The sequence below is a fragment of the Pleurodeles waltl genome, chromosome 10 (assembly GCF_031143425.1).
Source record: "Pleurodeles waltl isolate 20211129_DDA chromosome 10, aPleWal1.hap1.20221129, whole genome shotgun sequence".
Taxonomy (NCBI): Eukaryota; Metazoa; Chordata; class Amphibia; order Caudata; family Salamandridae; genus Pleurodeles; species Pleurodeles waltl.
The window spans coordinates 254,957,754-254,973,957 of NC_090449.1; positions in this window are offsets into that span (position 1 = coordinate 254,957,754).

The following is a 16,204-nucleotide window of genomic DNA, read 5'->3' on the forward strand; positions in this document are numbered from 1 at the left end:
ACCATGTTTGCTGTTTACCAGTAAAATTGGTAGTACATTCTGTGTACACCCACCTATTATCTAATTGCTACATTATCATGGAATTGTTTGGTTCAGATTGGGCATCCTGTTTCAGTTGATGCTTTCGATATTTAGGGCACATTATTGCACACATCTGTGCGGACCCATTTCTATTTGTGGTTGCTGAGATTTTTTGTGTAGGTGTCCATTGCCATGAAGGCAGTTCATACCAGATTGGTGGGTGCTACATATATCTTGAGGTCTATTCAGATACATTTTCGGACTACAACATTACACACTTAAGCATTGCACAGCATTATGGTGTTGTTTGGAAATATTTTTGACCCATGCACGAGTCCAGTACTACTGTGAAGCTACAACTCCAAAGATAGCAGGAATGACAGTGACTTACCTTCTGTTCCAGTGACAATGGGTGATTTCCATCTTGGACCTGGCCCAGGAGCAATGGCAGGGCAGGTATCAGTGGGTTCATGGCGGCAGGAAATGTGGACCACATTAAAAAGGTCAGTTTCATGCATATATAGCTCCCAAACCACCACCTCAGGTGTGGAGGTATAGCCCCCATAGTTGCATCGGCTGGAATGCACCTCTTCATTGGCTTGGCAGTAAAAGAGGCTGTTGTCCTGCCCCCAGCCAGCTGCTTTTGCCTATTGCCCCGTCGGAGTGGGTGAAGATTCTTGGCGGTGACGGCAGACTGTTGTCAGTCTTTCACCTATGCTTCCACTGACATCTACATAGGGTGGGTGGACTGTCACAGTGGTAAACGGGTTTTCAGTCGAAAACCTGATGGCGGAACCGTTACTGCCAACATTTAAATCAGACCCTAAGTATGGACAAAGTAGAGAAAAGCCATTACAAGTAAAAGGAGAAAATCCAGGTGCATGAGAGAATCTTAAGATTTCTGGACAGTAGTATCCATAACATGGGATAAAATAGGCTGAATGAAAAATTCTTAATCTAACAGGATTATCAAAGGATTTAGAAGTGCCTTCGGGAATTATCTTGCACAGGCAGGGTTGGAGAATACCATAACATATGTGCAACTGTCCAACTTACATCTCACAGCAAGGAATTGCTTTTGCCTAGCATTGGTCGCATTGGCGATGTTTTGAGAGCTGTATATGTTACAGCCAGACCAAACTTGATGCCATTTATCCTTAGCAGTTTTCAAGAAGCATAGCAAGTATGGGAATTCAAGAAAGAAGAGAGCATAACTATTCCTCTAAGTTTAGAAGAATGAGGATTAAGTCAGCACAGACAATGAGCTTGCTACAAATTGAGAGGAGGAGCGGTGTTAAGACCAAGGAGATCTGGAAGACATTTGTTCAAGAAGTCATGAAGATTAAAACCTTCAAGTGCTTCTGGCAGACCACAGAGGAGGAGATAATTATGATGATTCTTGTTTTCCACATCTTGTGTATGAAATTTGAGTTTCAGGATCTCCTGTTCAAGCAAAGGAATTTTAGTAGCAATATCTTGAAGAGAACTAACATATTGCTACATTTCAACCATTTTCCCCTCTATGATTATCCATCAATCCTCAATCTGTTGAAGTTTCTCACCCGTAAAAAGGTGGAAAGCTCTTTGACTCATCAAGGATGAAGCCACCAACTGGATTGTTAGAAGACATAATGGGTGATGGAGGATCATTTTTCACCCTCTCAGGCTTCATGCTAAAGGAGGATTTACCACTCGCAAGTAGGTCGCTGGCCATTTTGATGTGGTGTGCGGTAGTATGAGAACTCTCCTTAAAGGATTTTATTATGTCCATAAAATTAAGTAAAGATGACCATATAGCCAAAAGAGCTTCAAGAAGAAACAAATTTTAGATGAGGCAGAAAAAATAAAAACTATATAAAAATGGTTGCTATGCTATCATAATTGGGCATAATACAGTATTAACTAGCCAAAAAACTCCATAAAAGTCTTTGCAAGACTCAGGAAATGCAGATAATGAAAGAACCTGGTAACTGAAGTACCTCAGGCCTAGTTTGGAGACAAAATTACATGAGCAAATTACTACAAAATGAAGCAACTCAAAGCAAATTTCCTTCCTGGACAGAGCAAATATATGCAAACGAGAATTACAACTTTAAAGAACTGAAAAACCCATAGCAGTGTCAAAGTGAAATCATTCAAAGCTTCTGGTCATAATGGAAGGCAGTGGTTGTGAGGTGAAATAAAGAGATTATATCATTATAAGTAGAGGAGACTTATATTTTCCAAATAACAAGAAAAGGCATAGTGACATCAAAATAGAAACTCCAGAGTTTCTAGCCGTTCATAAAATACCTAAAATACCATTAACTGTGGAATATATATATATGTATATAAGAAAAAAGATATAAGCAGCACGCCAAGAAAATGTAGACTGCTTGCGTTTTCACAGGACATCACCACCGCAGCACTGCAGCGTGGAGCAGGCTCAGAGGACAGCAGTGGATTCCTCCGATACAGGAGTTAAGTGACTGCTGCAGGCATGTCCAGGAGACTCTCGAAAGCTGAAACAGCTTTTCAAAAATAATTAAGCGCAGTGTAACGCTGGAGCAAACAGATCCGCCATCTTGCACGGCACCGAAGCCACCCCTAAACACCCTTCAGATCTAACCTTCCATTTCTTTCTGCTTTGTGGGGCAGAATAGTTAATTTACTTACTGCCTTTCATGAGCATCCAGCTTGAATTCACCCTTTGTAATTGATTAAATGAAAAACTGTGCTTGATAGTCCACTTCCAGGGACTCTCACTTTTAAAAGCAGGATAAAAAGCAGTAATTAACCCGTGCCATGCTTAAACCATTTTTAATTCCCTTTTTAAAATTATTTCCAATGTCCACAATGTCTTGTGGAGTTCATGTGATCAGAAAAGTCCCAGATCATTGAGTTGCGATGATGCGAACACGCAAGCGAACGCATGAGTAAGATTAGTCTGCAAATGCATGTGCAAAATGAGGTTTACTGTTGTGAGTGAATGAAACCAAATGACACTAATATGAAAAAATCCAGTAAAGGGAACCAGAGCTGTGAAAACTTTTCAAGTAGGAAAGGCGCAGGAAGCACAAAGTGCCAATGAAAGTCAATGGTCACAGTAGACTAGAACCTAGGCGCAATTAAGACACTGAACATGATGGACTGTGGGTCATATAAACCAAACAGGTGACCAACCTTTTGACTTAGGGGCATATTTATAATGCCCTAGCGCAGGGGTCTTCAAACTGGGGGACAGACCCCCGTAGGGGGGCCTCAAGTGATCCCGGGGGGGCGCCAGGCTCTGGCCAAAAGAAGTATTACACAGATAACAGGCCTTTGTTTTAAGCAGAAGCATGTTATTCCATTGTTAAAAAGATAACAGTACTTAACTGCAATGTTTAAATAGATCTAGACATATTTAAACATTGTCATCTCTGTAAAATAATTGTGAAAAATTCTGAGGGTGGCCCAATGATTTTTATTTTTCAACTAGGGTGGTGCAGCATTAAAAGTTTAGAGACCACTGCCCTAGCGCCACCTTGCGCCACATTAACATCATTATTTTTTACGTTAATGTGGCCCAGCAAGGCCAAAATCCCCACGCCTAATTTACAGGGTGGCGCATGCATGCATTGCGTCACCCTGTAACCCTTTGCGCTACATTATGCCTACACATAAGGCATAATGTATGCAAAGAGGGCATTTCTGTTAGGGGAGCTGGAAAAATGGTGTAAGGAAATCTATGAGATTTCCTTGCGCCATTTTTTACAGCACTTTTAACACCTGCTCCAGAGCAGGCGATAAAAGGGGGCTTCCATTCTTTAGAATGGGGCCCTATGTATTCTGCAGGAGTAGCGCCAATATTTTGGCGCTACTCCTGCACATCAATAGCGTTAAAAAAATGAAGCTATTGCCCTCTACCCTGCACCATGGTGTGCCATATTTTAAATACGGCGCACGCATGGTGGTGGTAGGGGGATGCTAAGGGGCGCAGGGCCACTTTCCATAAATCTGCCCCTTAGTCCTTTAAGTCCCAAAGGACACTTCTGAAGAATGCCAGAACCGCAGGGAGGCACTTAAGAGACTCAGAATATGTCAGGCAGAGGCCAACAGCAGGGTCCACTGCATGTCCTGTTGCCACTGGTTATCTAGGCAGTAGCAGGAATGGCTTCTTCCAGCGTGTTGTGTCCCTGTATCTTGAACAGAAGGTCAGCGGTATGACCCTTATAGTCTATGGGCCAGATTATGACCTTGGTGGATGGGATAATTTGTCACAAACGTTACGGATATTCCGCCCGTCCTTTTACAAGTTCCATAGGATATAATGGATCTTGTAATACAGTGGGCAGTACATTTGTCACGTTTGTGACAGATTATCCCATACACTAAGGCCGTAATCAGGCCCTATATCTTTGTCCTCGGTACAGGAGGAAGCAGGTCAAGTCCTTCAGAGCTTTTTGCAGGTTACAGGCAGGTCCAGTCCTCTTCCATTCTTCCTTTGGTCAGGAAAGTGTTTGAAATTGATGCCCGAATGGGCAAATTTATGCCTGGAACTAGTTAATGGATGGGAATGACTGCTGGGCATGCCCTAACCACTGGGGGCTAAGGTTTCCAAGGCCAACCTTACCACTTTGGGCATTTCCAATATGGATAAAGTGTTTGGCCACATTGAACTTAGGCTCTGAGAGCGGGAGGTTATAGAGAGTGCATTATAGCAATCCTAGTGTCCTCAGCATCTTATAATAAAATACAGTTTACAGCAGCCACTACACCTCTGAATATACCCAGATCCAGAAGTCTGGTAAAACAAAAGCAGGGCTTTTTAGCAACCAGACAGTGGGTACACAAGAACTGTCTTGCCATCCTGTCTTCTTCCTTTGAAGTGTGCCCCAACAGACATGTCAAGCAGGGCTTGACACTATAATGTCAAAAAGCATTCCTACAGCCCCCAATCTGCATATCCTGTGAGGTTCAGAGGAGTCATCTCTAACCATTCAAGTTGACATTTCAGTCATAGTGACCCTACGCCTACTCCAAGCATTGACGTGCCACCCCTCTGAACCATTTCTTCAATTATCTATCATACCGAATTACCACAAAATCAACCTCTCACAGACAATCACTGACAAATTTCTTTTAACACTCTCCTTCACCAACAAGGCAAAATCATTTCTTTTCCCAGTCTACAACCATCTCTCAAAACAGATATTTTGTAGCGCTCACACCATGGCAAGGTTCTACTCTCAAAGATAATCCCACCCCCTACTCCTTCAGCATACATAATTCACTGGTCACTCACACTCAAATCCTAGACCTCAGGTCATTTCCAAAATACCAGAAATTACTATCCCACAGCAATACCTGAACACAATTTCAGACATTCAATAACTCCCCACCATCACAACATAGCTACATGCATCCACTCTGCTCTGAATACCCGCGTCTCTCATATGAGGTCAGAATACCTCTATCCTGATGTCTTATGGCAGTTTTTTAAATGTTTATAGTTCCCTCCCCCACCCAATGCGAGAAAGAAAATGGCAGCTGCAACTTTCCTCTTAGGTTGTGGCCAGCCAAACTGCCGGATCCTTTGAGAGTGGATCCACGAAGGGTCTGAGTCCCTAGATATCTGTATTTCTTTTTCCTTAAATAACTCCAAAACTACTGAAAGGATTTACATCAAATTACAGAAAGAGATCTTTCTGGATCAAGATCTAGCTTTCCGCATATGTGGTGTAATTACATTCAGCGGTTCACGCTATGGTCATGTCTAAAATCGATATGGGAAATTGAATGGAGAAAACATGTTTTGGGACCCCCTCTTTTTCTCAGCCTCCACTTGACGGAACACCCCAAAAACTTTCAAGACTGCAGCTGAAGTGCCCAGGTCACTAGTTTTGTAAAATTTGTGAACATTGGTTAAAACGTAAACGTACAAATCCACTTTTTTAAATACACTGCACCCGCCCTTTGGGCTGTACAGGACCTACCCTAGGGGTATTAAAAAGGAAGGTTTAGGCCTTGCAAAAGGCTTATTTTATGAGGTTGAAATGGCAGTTTAAAAAGTGCACACAGAAACTGCAATTGCAGACCTGAGACATTTTAAAGTACTACTTAAGTGGGTGGCACAATCAGTGCTACAGTCTCACTAGTAGCATTTAATTTACAGGTCCTGAGCACAGTCAGTGCCACTTTACTAGGGACTTACATGTAAACTAAATATGCCAGTTGGGTATCAGCCAATCTTGTCACAGTTTAAGGAGAGATGACATGCATTTTAGCACTGGTTAGCTGTAGTAAAGCGCAGAGATTCCTAAGGCCAACAAAAACAAATTCAGCAAAATTAGGAGGTGGAGGAGGGAACTCACAAAGTTTGGGTAGAAGCCAGCAGAAAGGGCCAAGTCCAGCATGACTCTCCTCCAGCCAAAAGCCGGGGTAGGCTAATCAATACCTTGATGGGCTTCCCTGCTTAGGCGACAGAACATGGACAAAGGCCCTGGTATGTAGGGCCACTTGCCAGTTCAATGCCTCTCTGAACTCAGTCGGATCCCTCTATCTACACTCTCTTGGGTCACAGTACTGACCCATGGGGAACCCTTTTTCTTCACTTGTGGACTCCATTTGTGAAGCACCTAACCTTAACTTGCTCACAGATGTATCCCAGTAGGCACACAGTACCACCAGGGCCAACAAAGTGATGCTGCCCATTCCACCCCTTGGATCAAGGAAAACACTGCCCATACAGACAGTAATCAACAGAGGCCACTGACAGCTGTCAGTGTCATGAGCCAGGCTCCAGATCATCCAGGGTATTCTGACCTCTGAGGTTTCTGAAGGTGGGGAATAACAGTACCAGGTGTTCGGCAACCTACTTCTACTCTCTCTCTCCCACCAGTTCAATGGTGGTAGCAGAAGAGTGACCACTCAGCCCAAGATCTGTACCCTGAGGCTGAACAGTGGTCAGGGGTAATGGCCAGATGTAGGAACCGGTTTGCATGTCGCAAACTGCGAAAAACGCAGTTTGCGACATGCAAAACGGCCATCGCAATGCTGATTCACATTTTTTCGAGTCGGTACCGACTCGCAAAATGTGAATCTGACTCGCAAATAGGAAGGGGTGTTCCCTTCCTATTTGCGACTTGCACCGCAATTCGCAGTTAACACCCACTTGAAGTGGGTGGTAACTCATTCGCAAACAGGAAGGGGTCCCTATGGGACCCCTTCCCCTTTGTGAATGTCGCTGAAAATATTTTTTCAGAGCTGGCAGTGGTCCAATGGACCACTGCCTACTCTGAAAAAATGAAACCAAATGGTTTCATTATTTTTTTTTATTGCAACTCGTTTTCCTTTAAGGAAAACGGGGTGCAATTAAAAAAAAAAATGCTTTATTAAAAAAAGCAGTCACAGACATGGAGGTCTGCTGTTTCCAGCAGGCCACCATCCCTGTGAGTGCAGGGACTCGATATGGGGTCGCAATTTGCGACCCACCTCATTAATATTCATGAGGTGGGTCTTTGCAACCCCATAACAAGTCGCAGAAGGTGTCTGAGACACCTTTCTGCATACAATTTTGCAAGTTGCAAATTGCGAGTCGGTATGACTCGCAATTTGCAACTCGCAAACTTTTCTGTACCTACATCTGGCCCTAAGTCCTTTATCACCCTGCCTCTTCATCTGGACTCCCATTCCCTCTGCTTGGGAGTGTTAGCTCCAGAAAACTGAAACTTGCAGGGTACTCTGGGCAGCCACCCTTCCCAGCTATTCCTACGCCAGGGGTGAGTCATTCCTCAGAATGTAGTCTATGGGCATCTTGGACTAACTATGACCCTCCTTTGAGTAACCACCCCATATCACTCCAGTGATACTATGACCCTAGGGTGGAAGACATCCTTCCTCTGGGCCGGAGTTAACTGACACACTTTCTCTGGGGAAAGTCGCCTTTCCACTATCATGGTCTGGTTAGTCCCAGTCTCCCTCAGAGCAGTGACACGGATCCCATTTACTTTCACCTGGTGGAAGTGGTGACTCCCATCCTCAGTGATCACAAGCTCGTCCTTTCAATCTATCTCACAGCTAAGGGAGATCATGGCATGGTCCATGACCTGCCCCTCGGGACTACCTACCCCTAAAGTCATATTGGCCACTCCTGTAAACGTCCCACAAGTGGGTGGTTTCTTAAGACACAGTCCTCTAGCAAGGGTCCTAGCTGGGAACAATCAACACAGCGGGTTGGAAAAGGTGTGCCTTGTGCCACCAACCTCCCTGTATTTCAGAAGGGGCATGGGAGTAATTTTCACCCCTTTGTTCTTTGACCTGTTTAAAACTCCATTGACCTCCCCACTCATTCTGCTGGGGGAACCTGAGCCCCCCTTTTTGGGGTCACTCCCAAGTACCTTCTTATAGACCCTGGTGATGAGCCAGTTGTCCGCCTCCTTAGCAAGTCACCTGGGGTCAGTGAACTTACTATCAATAAGGTGCTGGCACAGATCTGCAAAATGAAGACTGGACATGTGCTCTCTTGCAAATTGTACAGCCCCTGATAATCCTTTACTTCACTGCCCTTCACCTAACCATCCAGTGCCTTGCAAAAGGAGTTCAAGCAATCCACTCAGGACTGCTGGTCCACTTTACAGCTGTCCCTAAACTTCTGCCTGTACTTCTCTGGGGTGAGGCCATATTTTCTGAAGGAGTATCCTTCATGGGGGGATACCTCATCCTGTCTCCCTTATCTAGGGCCAGTAGGGCATCCTTCCCTCGCTAGGGATGGGCTTACAGAGGCTAGCCCCCCTCAGGGATCCTATACATCTGCAAAGCCACCCCATAAGCTTCAAACAATTTGTCAATGTCATCCTCAACACAACAAAGTCAGGCACCACATCTTTAGAAATATTGACCCTCTTGTTTCTAGAGGGCACTGGTGGTATGCTGCGGCCATCACTGCTGGACCCTGCCTATCTGGCCTTGATGTCCAGCTCCTTCAGACTCAGTTCATCAGCCAGCAATAATGTTTTCACTTCCAAGGATCTCTCTGCCTCAGTCTTGTTTTGTTCTGCTTCCATGTCCAGTAAATTTTCCACCATTTTCAACTGGCAATCTACCACCTAAATTTCCTTACTACCTTCCTGTCTGCCAGCTCCTCTGGGCACAGACATCAAGAAACCACAGTGCTCTCTAATATGACAGGGAGTTCTAACTTGGGTGCTCCAGTCATCCCCCTCAGCTGACTGCTGCATCTCAGGGCTGAGATCCAAGCCCTCTACATCATCCTCTTCATCCTGGTCCTCTGTGGTGATGCCTGGGTACTGGTGGACCTCTCCCTATGCTCTCAAATCCCTCTGGGGTTCCCCCTTCTTGGTGCTCCTTTTGGCAACCAGCCTCCTGTCCTTGCAATTTTTTGTGAGCTCACCAACAGTGTAACTCTACAGATTGAGGAGCTCAAATTTCATCTTTTCAGTTGAGGCCAAAGACACCAAAAGACAGGTACAGTGAAGGTGAATTTGAAAAAACAAAAAGAAGACTATTGGGGAGAATTTAAAAACTCAAAATGGTCTTACATTATTTGTATGGGATGGCAGTGTAACACAAAATTACTGTATGGCACTGCAGAAACAAGTCTGAATCCTTACTGTTGATCACCATTATGAGAAACTGGGTTGTTGCTTAACTGGGGTGTGAGCCCTGGTCAAACAGCAACCCCAATCCTGTCAGGGTGAGGCACAAGTCAACTCTAATTAACCTGTGTTCAACCCTCTGGTACCTTAGCACAGAGCAATAAGGCTTAACTTGGAGGCATTGTGTAAATTACTTCTGCAAAACGTAAAAGAGTAATAAAGTGAAAAACACCACACAAAAAGGATTTCACACCAGTCGGGGAGATGCACCAGTTCCGAGGAGCTAGGGGGATGTGATGCAGAATCCAGCTTCAACATCAAGGCTGCCGTTGACAGAAATGCAAGGGCCTGCAACAAGGATGCATTACACAATGGCAGTTCCAATGAGGCAGCTGGCTGCGATGGAGGACTTTGCAACAAGGGAGACCCATGCTGCAGCGCGGATGCATCAGTTCTACTCAGGGTTGCACTGCGCAGTGCAGCATAGGGGATGCGCCGGTTCCGCTGAATCCACAGAGGCTGGCAAAGCACCGTAGGCCCGCTTTCAAGGGTCCAGGATTAGGGTGACACTGCTTGACAGGGTGGAGTCCAGGTGCTGAGTTGAGGTTGTTGGAGCCTTCTAGTACCAAGTCTTAAGCCAAGAGGCCAGTGACTAGCTCCTGGAGTCACTCTGGGGTCCTGAGTTCAAGTCCTTCCCACCTAGGCAAGAGGGCTGCCGGCAGCAGTTCCTTCACAGCAGCAGTTCAGCACAGTGGCAATACTTTCATCAGCACAGCAGTCCTTCTTCCTGGCAGAGAACCTACAGGTCCAGAAGTGTACTGAAGAGTTGGTGTCTGGGGTACAAAATGTATACCTGGGCCTTTCTTTGAAGTGGTAAGAAGCTTCTAGGGGTTTACTTTGACGTTTCTAGGTATCCTGGCTTCCATGTCCTGGCTCTGGCCTAATACAGAAGGTATGCAAAACTTTGTGTGGAGGCAGGCCACAGCCATTCAAGTGTAAATAGGGCTGCAACCAGCCCTCCCTCCCATCCTGCCAGTAATTGCCCATCCAGGCACATCTAAGCTCTCTATTGCGTGAGGCTGTCTAGGAGAAATAAACAAAGCCCAACTGTCAGCTACATCCAGTGATGTGTCCCAGAAACAGGCTACAGGCAATAAATGGATAAAGCAGAAAAATTTCAACTTTCTAAAAGTGGCACTCTCAAAATTGCAAATTAAAATCTGGCTCTACTATAAGAGAGTATTTGTCATAACAATTCCAAAGTCGCCAGACATGAACAGGTTACCTGCTCCCATTTGGATTTTACAGCTTACTAAATGTAATAAGGTTTACTCCAACTTTAACCTATACGAGAGGTAGGCCTTGCAGAAGTGAAAATGAATTTAAGAGTTATTCACTACCAGGACAAGTAAAACTTAAAGGTACATGTCCAACTTTTTAAATACAATGCGCCCTGCCCTCTGGGGTGTCCAGAGCGTACACTACATTCATTAAGAAGGAAGGTGACTTACATCCATTAAGAAGGATGGTTTGGGCCAGGCAAAAGGTTCATTTTGCCAGGTCAACAAGGCAGTTTAAAAAATGCACATGCAGGCTCGAATGGCTAGAGACCTTGAGTAAAGTAGCTTTAAAGGGACAATGGTCCCTAAGAAAAGAAAAGAAAACATAATAATCATAGAATTACAAAGACGTCTATGAACATTTATGAAGAGATGCCTCAAAGTAATATATACATTTATTAAGTAAGAAATAATAACAAACAAATGTCAAGGGAAACCGAGCATTTAAAAAGCTGTTCTCAGACATATTCAACGTGTTATGAAAGCAAATAAATGAAGTCACACACATGTAGTACCCATGCTCATATCCATAAAGTCATTTACAACATTCTGAGTCAGGGTACTTTTGTTGACGACATTTCAATCCCACACATAGTGCCAGGATCATCATCAGGACATAAGAATGTGCCTGAGAGACTTGAAAGGTTACTGCATGAGCAGCCAAGACTTGAGTATAAGAAGGAAAGAGACAAAGAAAAACGGAAGAAGGAAAAAAACTATTGGATAAGATTACATCATGGGCAACAAGAGGATAGACCAGTGACAAGGGTGAGGCTGCATTGGCACATAGTACAAGTGCATAAAAACTGCTGGTCACACGGTGTAGCTGTGAGAGGTGAAACATGTGAGGTGGCTGCTAAATAGAATTTCTATGCGGGGCACACACTAGAAAAAGTGAAAGGAATAACTAACTAGGTCTGGTTCCCCACTGAACTACCAGATCTGAAGGCTGCATAACAAGGACCCAGTAGAGCAAATGAAGCGGACATCAATTGTCTAAAATAAAAAGAAAATTGCTTAAGTCACCATATTAGACTCTCGTTCTGCAAGAATTGCCAAAAGCAACCAATGTTCTTACCACACCAGGGGGACCTGGCGCAATACAAACCAATATGTGGCAACCTGTGGAGCTGTATAAAATGGAATCACAGTGTGTTAAAAGGCCCCTACAGTACAAATGAAGCAGACATAAATTGTCTCCCAGGGGGACCTGCAGCAATCCAAACCAATTTGTAGAATATGACAACCTGTGGAGCTGTGAAAAACGGAAATAGGGTGTCAAAATTGATGTACATTCCAACTAATGCAAAAAGGGGGACTATTCGCAATAAAACTTGCATATTACAGAATGCTGGTTGAGGTTGTAGCCACGTTCTGAACCAGGGTGTGGAAAGGAAGGCAGAATAAAGCCACATCCTGAGGTCGAGGAAGTGAGTATTACGCTCGCCATGGTAATAAATAACAAGGCAGGTAACACCACTTGAGATACATGGCGTCCATCTCAGAAAGTACAATTTTAGGCGAACTACACAAAATATACCCTTGTCAGAGCAATAAAAAACAATCTGTGTAGCAATAATTATAAAAAGAAAAAAGAAGAAAGGCAGCAGTGTAATGTACTGTGCCAACAAAATGTCCTATTAAGTTAACCAACCAACACAAGAGTAAACCAGGAAGTAAAAGTTACATGACCATTCGAGAGACACAAATTGCCTTAATGAAGTTGCCTAAAAAAACTGAAACAGAAAAGAAACAGAAAACAAAAGAAGTTGTAACAATATATACATTGCCCTTTCAAGTAAAGTGAGAACATGTTATGTACATTGAGAACATGTTATATACATTGTTCTTTCGAATACACACAGAGACCGATGACTATACACCATTGCACATCCAAAAGTATCCATCCAAAAGTGTCCATAAAGAGGAGTCCACAAGGACCCCCTGAATTCTGTCCATTGTAAAGGATGAGTTATACAAGTGTTGTCCAGGCCTCCATCTTATTCAGGCCAGTGTACAAACTATTGGTGCACAGGATCCACTTTATCTACTCCTTGTTCAGTGAGGACATGATGTCTCCTCCTATTTCTGGGGGTTTAATTGCCCCTACCACCAACAAAGGTCATTTTCTGTATGGACTTTTTCCAAGACCTTGACCCCAGACCTAAGGGGTCGGGGTATTCCCACACTGCCCCCTTTTCTTTAATTTCAACTTTAATTTTGGAACTCAGCTGAGTCCAAGTGTCAAAATGGCTGTCAAAACTTTCTAGTTGAAGTGTTGGCAGCCAATCAGATATCAGTACGGGACGGTCAGATCTGCATCCCTATATATTACACTAAATCACAAAAAGCATGCTTTCTGGGCCAAGAGCTAGCTTTCTGACAAATTTGGTGTAATTCCAGATGCGGCAATAGGTGCTTCTGCCTAACGGTGGCTTTAAGCTTTCAGCCCCTGGATACACCTTGTATCATATTCTAACGACTTAAAAGTAAGTTAAATAAAACAATTAGGAATACGCCAATTCAACCATGTTTAAAGGGGAGCACAGTCACTTTACTACTGGTTAGCAGGGGTAAAGTGCACAGAGTTTAAAATTAGCAAAAATGTATTGCCCAGCAAGAGGTGACAAATTTAGGGTTGACCACATGAAAAGGGCACGTTGCAGGCCAAGCATCTGGCTTCTCAGGGCCCTACATCCCTGCTGCCTGCCACTGCATTAGTGCCAACATGTGCTGCACTGATACTTTTCACCTGCTCCCTGATCCTACAAAGAAGGGGACGGGGCTTCCTGTGTGCACCTACAGGAAGGCCTTCATGGTCTACCGCACTGCCCCACATGCCCCAGTTGGCCTACAGAAGCCTGGGTAAGGACTGTCTGTTTCATCCCCAAGCACTGAGATATAAATAGAGGCTGCATCTGCCTCCTTTGTGCTACGCCTAGGACCTACACGCCATGGTAGATGATGCCAATGCTACAGGTACTCCCACACCCCTGCGACACAACCCTGTCACAGCGATCCAGCCCTTCAGCAAGCTAGCAGATCCTTCCACTGCAGGAAGAGATCTACAAATTGTTTAAACACCTCCCTGGCACGGGCACAGATGATGACTAAGATGCTGAACTAATACCCATTTTGACCCCCAGTTGAACCCAGATTTTGAGCGTTTCAAGCTGCGCCAAGCGCACCAATGCAAAGGGAAGTTGTTCAACACCTTCTACGTCTGCTTCCATGAGTCGGCCAAGGGGCTGATTCTGCGACAACCCAACATCTGCCTCAACAACATCCTTGTCCTGGTGCAATCCCACGGACTGTTGTAGGTGTGAGATGCAGAAATGGACATGGTATTGACCAACAAACAAAGTGGTAGCACGCCAACTGTTGTCAAAACTGAAGTCGTGCATGCAGTGTCCACCAGGACAAGGCGCACCCAACCCAGGTTAATGGTGACTACGATCAATGCCCAGTGCCGGAACTGTTGGAGGGGTGAACACCACCTGGAACACTGCCCCACCCACGGTAAAACATGCTCCAACTGTGGCAAGCTCAACCACTCAGCAAAGGTGTGCTGTGGAGGCCACAGGCCTGAAGTAACAGAAGGCAGACACCAGTGACAAAAGTGGTCTGACAATTTTCACTGACCAACACAGGAGACCAAAAGTGCAACCCGACGGCGCATGTGGCAACCCCCAAAACGAGCAACCCCCAAAAGACAAGGACGTCTTTTCACATCTCCTTTACAGAGCACTTCAAGAAGCACAGACGGCCCAAACTCACGTGTGAGGGCGATGTAACAGGCACAAACATCATGGCCCTCATCAACACAGGGGTGTCTGTGAAAGTCATGTGTTACCACCAATAGCAACGCCTTTGCCCAAAGCTAACCATCTTGCTATCTACGATCAAGATCTATAACTTTGGAGGGGACACAGCCCTATTGTTAAAAGGGGCAATAACTGTGCCAGTATGGTCCAACAGCAAGGAGACCTCAGCGAAGTTCCACATCATTGAAGGCGAGGCTGAGACCCTGTTCAGGCGCCCGGAGTGTGCAGCTGTTTCAGGTAGATGAACTCACACAGTAGTTCCCCAGCCTGTTCCAGGAGCTTGGGTGCCTCCGAGCCCCACCGATTCAACTACATTGACACAACAGTTAAGGCTGTGGCATTAAGACACCGGAGAGTCCTGTTCCACCAACAGCCAGTTTGAACAGGAGTTAGGAAAGTTAGAGAAACTGGGTATCAAGAAGGTGTCCTGGCCTAACCCTCGAGTGTCACCGATAGTCATCACAGAAAAACCCAAGCAACTAGGCAAGAACCACCTGTGCATAGATATGCACCTTCCCAACACAGCCATCAGACAGGAAAGACACAACACACTCAACATGGCCAATATCATCGCTTATCAGAACAGGGTCTGGTGGCTTTCAAAGTTCAACCTTAATGCCGGCTACCACCAGTTACAGCTCAATGAAAGCAGCAGCTATATTACAACTTTTTCCACACACCTAGGCCTGCAGAGATACAGGCGCCTGAACTTAGGGATATCGTCTGCAACTAAGGTGTTCCAAAACACCACTCAGGAGGTTCTTTCTGGCTTCCAGGGAGTAATGAACGTCAATGATGACATCTTAATAAGTTCCTCAACAGCAGAAGAACATCACCCGTGGCTCAGTCACCCTACAGCGACTGTGTGATCATGGCATCACTGTTCCTCAGGAAAAATTATCCTTCTTTAAGATAAGCATTAAATTCTTTGGCTATGTCTTCACCAAGGACGGCATTCAGGTTGACCCCTGGAAGTCACAGGCAATCCAGCAAGCACCTGCACCTTGCAGTTTGATGGAAGTCTGCAGTTTCCACTGGATGGCCATACACTGCATGAATTTCATCCTTAATCTGGCAACCATTGCAGAACTTCTCAGAGACTTAATGAAGGCAGATGCCTGATGGGCCTGGGGCCCTAACGAAGACGAGTCATTTCACAGCATCAAGGCCACACTCCTCAGTAAGTTGACAATAGCTTACTTTGACCTGAAGCAGAGAACAAAGCTTCTCGTTGATGCCAGCCAATGGGAGTAGGGGCTGTACTGATGCAGGTGGTGGAATAAGGGCGGTGGGCACTGCTCACCTTCACAAGCAGAGCCCTCACTCTGACAGAAGCCATATATGCCCAACTCGAAAGAGAATCCCTTGCTATCAAGCAGGCTCATGGCCATTTCCACCTGCACCTTAGTGGGCAACTCTTCCAGGTGGTCAACAGTCATCA